Below are 7228 nucleotides of genomic sequence, written 5' to 3' on the forward strand. Positions count from 1 at the left end.
GCCATAGACATAAGTTGTCATTTGATTAAACGAGATCACCTCATTAGGAGAATGACGTGATTGACTTGACCCATTCCGTTAGCTTAGCACTCGATCGTTTAGTATGTTGCTATTGCTTTCTTCATGACTTATACATGTTCCTATGACTATGAGATTATGCAACTCCCGTTTACCGGAGGAACACTTTGTGTGCTACCAAACGTCACAACGTAAATGGGTGATTATAAAGGTGCTCTACAGGTGTCTCCAAAGGTACTTGTTGGGTTGGCGCTCCAATTGTCGGAGAGGTATCTCTGGGCCCACTCGGTAATGCACATCACTATAAGCCTTGCAAGCATTGTGACTAATGAGTTAGTTGCGGGATGATGTGTTACGGAACGAGTAAAGAGACTTGCCGGTAACGAGATTGAACTAGGTATCGAGATACCGACGATCAAATCTCGGGCAAGTAACATACCGGTGACAAAGGGAACAACGTATGTTGTTATGCGGTCTGGCCGATAAAGATCTTCGTAGAATATGTGGGAGCCAATATGGGCATCCAGGTCCCGCTATTGGTTATTGACCGGAGACGTGTCTCGGTCATGTCTACATAGTTCTCGAACCCGTAGGGTCCGCACGCTTAACGTTACGATGACAGTTTTATTGAGTTTTTATGTACCGAAGGAGTTCGGAGTCCCGGATGAGATCGGGGATATGACGAGGAGTCTCGAAATGGTCGAGATGTAAAAATCGATATATTGGACGACTATATTCGGACTTCGGAAAGGTTCCGAGTGATTCGGGTATTTTTCGGAGTACCGGAGAGTTACGGGAATTCGTATTGGGCCTTAATGGGCCATACGGGAAAGGAGAGAAAGGCCTCAAAAGGTGGCCGCACCCCTCCCCATGGTCTGGTCCGAATTGGACTAGGGAAGGGGGCGTACCCTTCCTTCTTTCTCCTTCCCCCTTCCCTTCTCCTACTCCCACAAGGAAAGGAGGAGTCCTACTCCCGGTTGGAGTAGGACTCCCCCCTATGGCGCGCCTCTCCCCTTGGCCGGCTGCCTCCCCCTTGCTCCTTTATATACGGGGGCAGGGGGGCACCCCAGAGACACAACAATTGATCCTTGAGATCTCTTAGCCGTGTGCGGTGCCCCCTCCACCATATTACACCTCGATAATACCGTTGGGGAGCTTAGGCGAAGCCCTGCGTCGGTGGAACATCATCATCGTCACCACGCCGTCGTGCTGACGAAACTATCCCTCAACACTCGGCTGGATCGGAGTTCGAGGGACGTCATCGAGCTGAACGTGTGTAGAACTCAGAGGTGCCGTGCGTTCGGTACTTGATCGGTCGGATCGTGAAAACGTACGACTACATCAACCGCGTTGTGATAACGCTTCCGCTTTCGGTCTACGAGGGTACGTGGACAACACTCTCCCCTCTCGTTGCTATGCATCACCATGATCTTGCATGTGCGTAGGATTTTTTTTGAAATTACTACGTTCCCCAACGGGAACAACGGCTGAATCTTGGCAGATGTGGGCCTGGCTGTGGCCCCGCGGATGTCTTCGGCAAGAGTCTTGCCGGGCCCCGGCAAGGGTCTTGCCGCGGCGTCGTGGGCGTCCCCGACAAGGGGCTTGCCGGGGGTCTTGTGGGTATCCTCGGCAAGGATCTTGCCGAGGATCTTCGTCTTCTGGTTCTCATCTGATCTTGCGTGCTTCTGATCTTCACAAAGATCTGCATGCCACCATGGAGGTGCCTCCCGAGCCTTGGTTCCAATGTGGTTGATGGTGTTGGAACTCTTGGGCTCAAGGGTGGCGGCTCTGCTGGAGCCGGGCAAGTTGCCCCGGCAAGGCTCTTGCCGGGGCTGTGGAGGTCGCCCCGGCAAGGGCCTTGCCGGGGGAGTCCACCTCGCCCCTCTGCTCTTTGCATTTCTGTCTTGGCGTTGGTCTGGTTGTCTTGTGGTTTTGCTTCCTCTGCCCCGCCAAGGGTGGCCAGGGGCGTGGGGCTGCGACTGCCCACGCACAAGTAAAGGGGTGCAAAAAGGGGCCCCTACTTTTGTACACCGACAGAAAACTTTCCTCGCCTCCTGACCACAGAGGTGGTTTGAGAGGTAATCATCAGTGAAGCCTGAAAACAAGGATGTGCATAAATATCTTCTCTATATTGGAAATGGTGCAAAGGAATACAAAAAGGCAAGGTATAATAGTTAGTACCATCTTGTAAACCTCAGTGCTCCCCATTGTTTCCCTGCAACACATATAAGGTAGTTAGTCATCTGGTTAAGTAAGGGTTCGCATGCTATGAGTAAAATATGTTGATGATAAATAAGCACATTGCAGATTCATCAGATTAATTCAAGCCACATGGAAAACCCATTTATCCAAACCAAGCATGATTAAGAACTAGGAAATATAGCACTTGTATATGTTTCTCACGTATTAAGTGCAGCCAAATTCGATTTATTCCTCACATGGTATACAATAAGAGAAGGGTCTTTTACATCCGTGTCCCTAACTCGAACCCACTACTCAGATTTGCCCCTAATTGGAAAGCCTGCTCAAAAATGCCCCTCCGCCGTTAGGTGCCCTTACAGAAATGCCCTTCCGCGCTGTTACCGTCCGGTCAAAGCCAATCAAAGTCGGTCAAAGGGCTTTGACCGTCCTGAAAAAAATACCAAAAAAATGTAAAAAATCTGAAATTTTGTGGGATCAAAGACACTCAGGTGCACAAGATGCGTGCAAATTTTCGTGCTGTTTGGACATTCCAGGAGGTCGTGGCAAAGAAAAAACAGTAAATATATATGCTTGTGAACAGTAAATTCAAAAAAAATTCAAGAAAATTGAAAAAAATATGAAAATTTTTGGCATCAAAGAGGCTCGGGTCTGCAAGGTGCGTGCAAATTTTTGTTGTGTTTGGACACTGTAGGAGCTCCTGGAGAAAAAACAAAATTTGGCTCAGGAAAAAACTTTGGAAAAGATGACTGTTTTGGTTTTTTTTGCTAGAGCTCTCGCATGTCATTTAATCACAAAAACTTGCAAGCACCTTGTCCACCCAAGCCTCTTTGATGCCAAAAAATTTCATATTTTATTGAATTTTCTTGCTATTTTATTTCAAATTTACTGTTCACAAGAGTACAGATTAACTGTTTTTCCTCGCCACGAGCTCCTGGAATGTCCAACTAGCAAGAAACTTTGCACGCACCTTGCGCACATGAGTAATTACGATCTCACAAAATTTTAGGTTTTTTAGATTTTTTTGCTATTTTTTTAGGACGGTCAAAGCTTTTTGACCGGACGGTAACGACGCAGAAGGGCATTTCTGTAAGGGCACCTAACGGCGGAGGGGCATTTTTGAGAAGGCTTTCGAATTAGGGGTATATCTGATTAGGTGGTTCGAGTTAGGGACAAAAATGCAAATGGCCCATAAGAGAATGCAGCCACAACAATTGAACATCGCATTACAGAATTAAACCAAGCAGTTAACTAAACACCACAACAAATGAACCAAACGTTAACTGAGCACCACATTGCACACTATAACATTCTCCTAATAGAAGATCAGACAGTTAACCAAACCAAGCATGCTTAACAACTTGGAAACATAGGAATTGTATTTATTTCTCATGTATTTAGTACAACCAAATTTGATTTATTCCTCACATGGTATACAATAACAGAATGCAGTCACAACAATTGAACATCGCATTACAGAATTGAACCAAGCAGTTAACTAAACACCACAACAAGTGAACCAAGCCACAACAAATAAACCAAGCAGTTAAGTAAACACCAATTGAAGAATATAACATACTCATAATAGAAGATCAGACAGTTAACCAAACCAAGCATGGTTAACAACTTGGAAATATTGCACCCTAAAGAATTGAACATCACATTTGCAGAACTGAACCAAGCAGTTAATTGAACACCAGATTGCACGACATATAGAACATATACACTATAGCAGAAGATTGCATGGTGAATGTAGATAGCACAATTCACTAGAATTTGTGAAGGAAAGGAAGTAGCTAGCAAACTGAACATGGGTCCTTATAGTGAGCTAATAAGACAAGCTACTCCTCATTGTCAGAGATATCGATGACGATTGGCTCCTTAGACATGGAAGAGGGCGAGGCCTCCGCATCGTGGGTGCCCTCGTGGTAGTGGTAAGTTGCCTGAGCCCCACCGGGCACCAACCTTCTGGCTCTCGAGATGAGGTAAGCACGTGCATGCTGAGAAAACACCTCGTAGTCTTTGTCGAAGGCACCGACGGTGGCCTCGAGAAAATGCCACGAACTGTCCTTTAAAGTAGCCAACCACGTCGGCGTGTGAGGCGTCAACGGTGGCCTTGACGGCGAGGTGCTCCTCTAAGATCTGGGGGTCGGCACGAATGGAAGCCATCGCGACCTCATCCGCGCGTGCGTCCGTGATTTGATTCTCCGCTGCCTAATGCTCCTTGAGGTCCTGGCTATACTGCGTGCACCATGGCTGAGGTCAGTGCTTATTTGGTGGAGGGGTCGGTGATTTGGGTGGAAGGTGTCGTGCTCGTGCCGGCGATCGGGGCATGTGGGATGTGAAGGAGGAGGAGGATGGGGGTCGGGTGTGGATTACCTGCCTGGATAGGCGAGGCCGAGCCGCATGAAGGAGGGTCGCCGGCGAGGAGGCGGCAGCGCTGCAAGCAAGGAGTGAAGGTTTCAACTTGGAAAGGAAGGCGGAAAGAGGGGAAATGTGGCTTTTGGTAAGGGGGAGGGGGCGGGGAGGTAGTTATTTCCGCGGAAGCCAAAAAATTGGAATCGCTTGGGCCAAAAAACTGGCGCGTAAAGTGTCATCAGACACGGTCCCTTATTCAGACATGGTCCGAAGATATTTTGTGCTGCATCTCACACGGTTGGTTATAATAAACTATGTGGGATCTACTTGATTTTTGGTCTTGATTTGAATTACATAATGGGGTCACAGTGGCCATGGACGGTGTTTGAATTGCTAGAACTTTTATCTGCAGTGATCATAAAAGAATTGGAATTATTCCGGGTTCGTTAGGACATTTTTATGCATTAAGTGAGTTTTCAATGCATTTATGTGCATAATTCAAATTTGAACTACATGCGCATGTTCCAATGCTTATAAATTGGTTGAAAAATCAAATCTGTGTCCTTGGGTGCATGCTTATGTCCCATGCAAGAAATGGGAATGAATTTCAAACACCATGGCACCGTTGATTGCCGACATAACATTGAGATACCTGGTTTTTAAATTATAGTAAATCCAAAACTCGTATGAAATTCATGAAACTTGGCATGCTATCATGGAGCGGCATCAACATGCCGTGGTACAAATTTTGTCCCATTTGGGGCAGGTTTGGGTATATGCTTATCACAAACCGGAGCTTCTCACAACAAACATGATGGTCTTCGGTAGGGAACGTCCCACCTTCGGGGACGAAACGATATCCATTGCCTCTTATTGCTTTGAAGTTTTTTCTCATGTCAACATAGAACAACAGGAGTGTTGTGTGAATTTTTGTGATTTTTCGGGGTTCGTTTGGACATTTTTATGCATTAAGTGAGTTTTCAATGCATTTGTGTACATAATCCAAATTTGAACTACATGCGCATGCTCCAGTGCATATAAATTGGTTGAAAAATCAAATCTGTGTCCTTGGGTGCATGCTGAGGCCCATGCAAGAAATGGGAATGAATTTCAAACTTCATGGCAGCGTTGATTGCCGGCAAAACATTGAGATGCCTGGTTTTTCAATTCTAGTAAATCCAAAACTCTTCTGAAATTCATGAAACTTGGCATGCTATCATGGAGCGGCATCAACATGCCGTGGTACAAATTTTGTCCCATTTGGGGCAGGTTTGGATATATGCTTCTCACAAACCGGAGCTTCTCACAACAAGCATGATGGTTTTGGTAGGGAACGTGCCACCTTTGGGACGAAACGATATCCATTGCCTCTTATTGCTTTGAAGTTTTTTTCTTGTGTCAACATAGAACAACAGGAGTGTTGTGTGAATTTTTGGGATTTTTTGGGGTTCGTTTGGACATTTTTATGCATTAACTGAGTTTTCAATGCATTTATGTGAACAATTCAAATTTGAACTACATGCGCATGCTCCACTGCATATAAATTGGTTGAAAAATCAAATCTGTGTCCTTGGGTGCATGCTTATGTCCCATGCAAGAAATGGGAATGAATTTCAAACACCATGGCAGCGTTGATTGCCGGCATAACACTGCGATGCCTGGTTTTTAAATTCTAGTAAATCCAAAACTCGTATGAAATTCATGAAACTTGGCATGCTTTCATGGAGCGGCATCAACATGCCGTGGTACAAATTTTGTCCCATTTGGGGCAGGTTTGGGCACCATGCTTCTCACAAACCGGAGCTTCTCACAACAAGCATGATGGTTTTCGGTAGGGAACATCCCACCTTCAGGGACGAAACGAAATCCATTGCCTCTTATTGCTTTCATGTTTTTTTCTCGTGTCAACATAGAACAACAGGAGTGCTGTGTGAATTTTTGTGATTTTTCGGGGTTCGTTTGGACATTTTTATGCATCAACTGAGTTTTCAATGCATTTATGTGAATAATTCAAATTTGAACTACATGCGCATGCTCCACTGCATATAAATTGGTTGAAAAATCAAATATGTGTCCTTGGGTGCATGCTTATGTCCCATGCAAGAAATGGGAATGAATTTCAAACACCATGGCAGCGTTGATTGCCGGCAAAACATTGAGATGCCTGGTTTTTAAATTCTAGTAAATCCAAAACTCTTCTGAAATTCATGAAACTTGGCATGCTATCATGGAGCGGCATCAACATGCCGTGGTACAAATTTTGTCCCATTTGGGGCAGGTTTGGGTATATGCTTCTCACAAACCGGAGCTTCTCACAACAAGCAGGATGGTTTTTGGTAGGGAACGTGCCACCTTTGGGACGAATTGATATCCATTGCCTCTTATTGCTTTGAAGTTTTTTTCTTGTGTCAACATAGAACAAAAGGAGTGTTGTGTGAATTTTTGTGATTTTTCGGGGTTTGTTTGGACATTTTTATGCATTAACTGAGTTTTCAATGCATTTATGTGAATAATTCAAATTTGAACTACATGTGCATGCTCCACTGCATATAAATTGGTTGAAAAATCAAATCTGTGTCCTTGGGTGCATGCTTATGTCCCATGCAAGAAATGGGAATGAATTTCAAACACCATGGCAGCGTTGATTGCCGGC

This window comes from Aegilops tauschii, chromosome 7, assembly GCF_002575655.3.
Source record: "Aegilops tauschii subsp. strangulata cultivar AL8/78 chromosome 7, Aet v6.0, whole genome shotgun sequence".
Lineage (NCBI taxonomy): Eukaryota > Viridiplantae > Streptophyta > Magnoliopsida > Poales > Poaceae > Aegilops > Aegilops tauschii.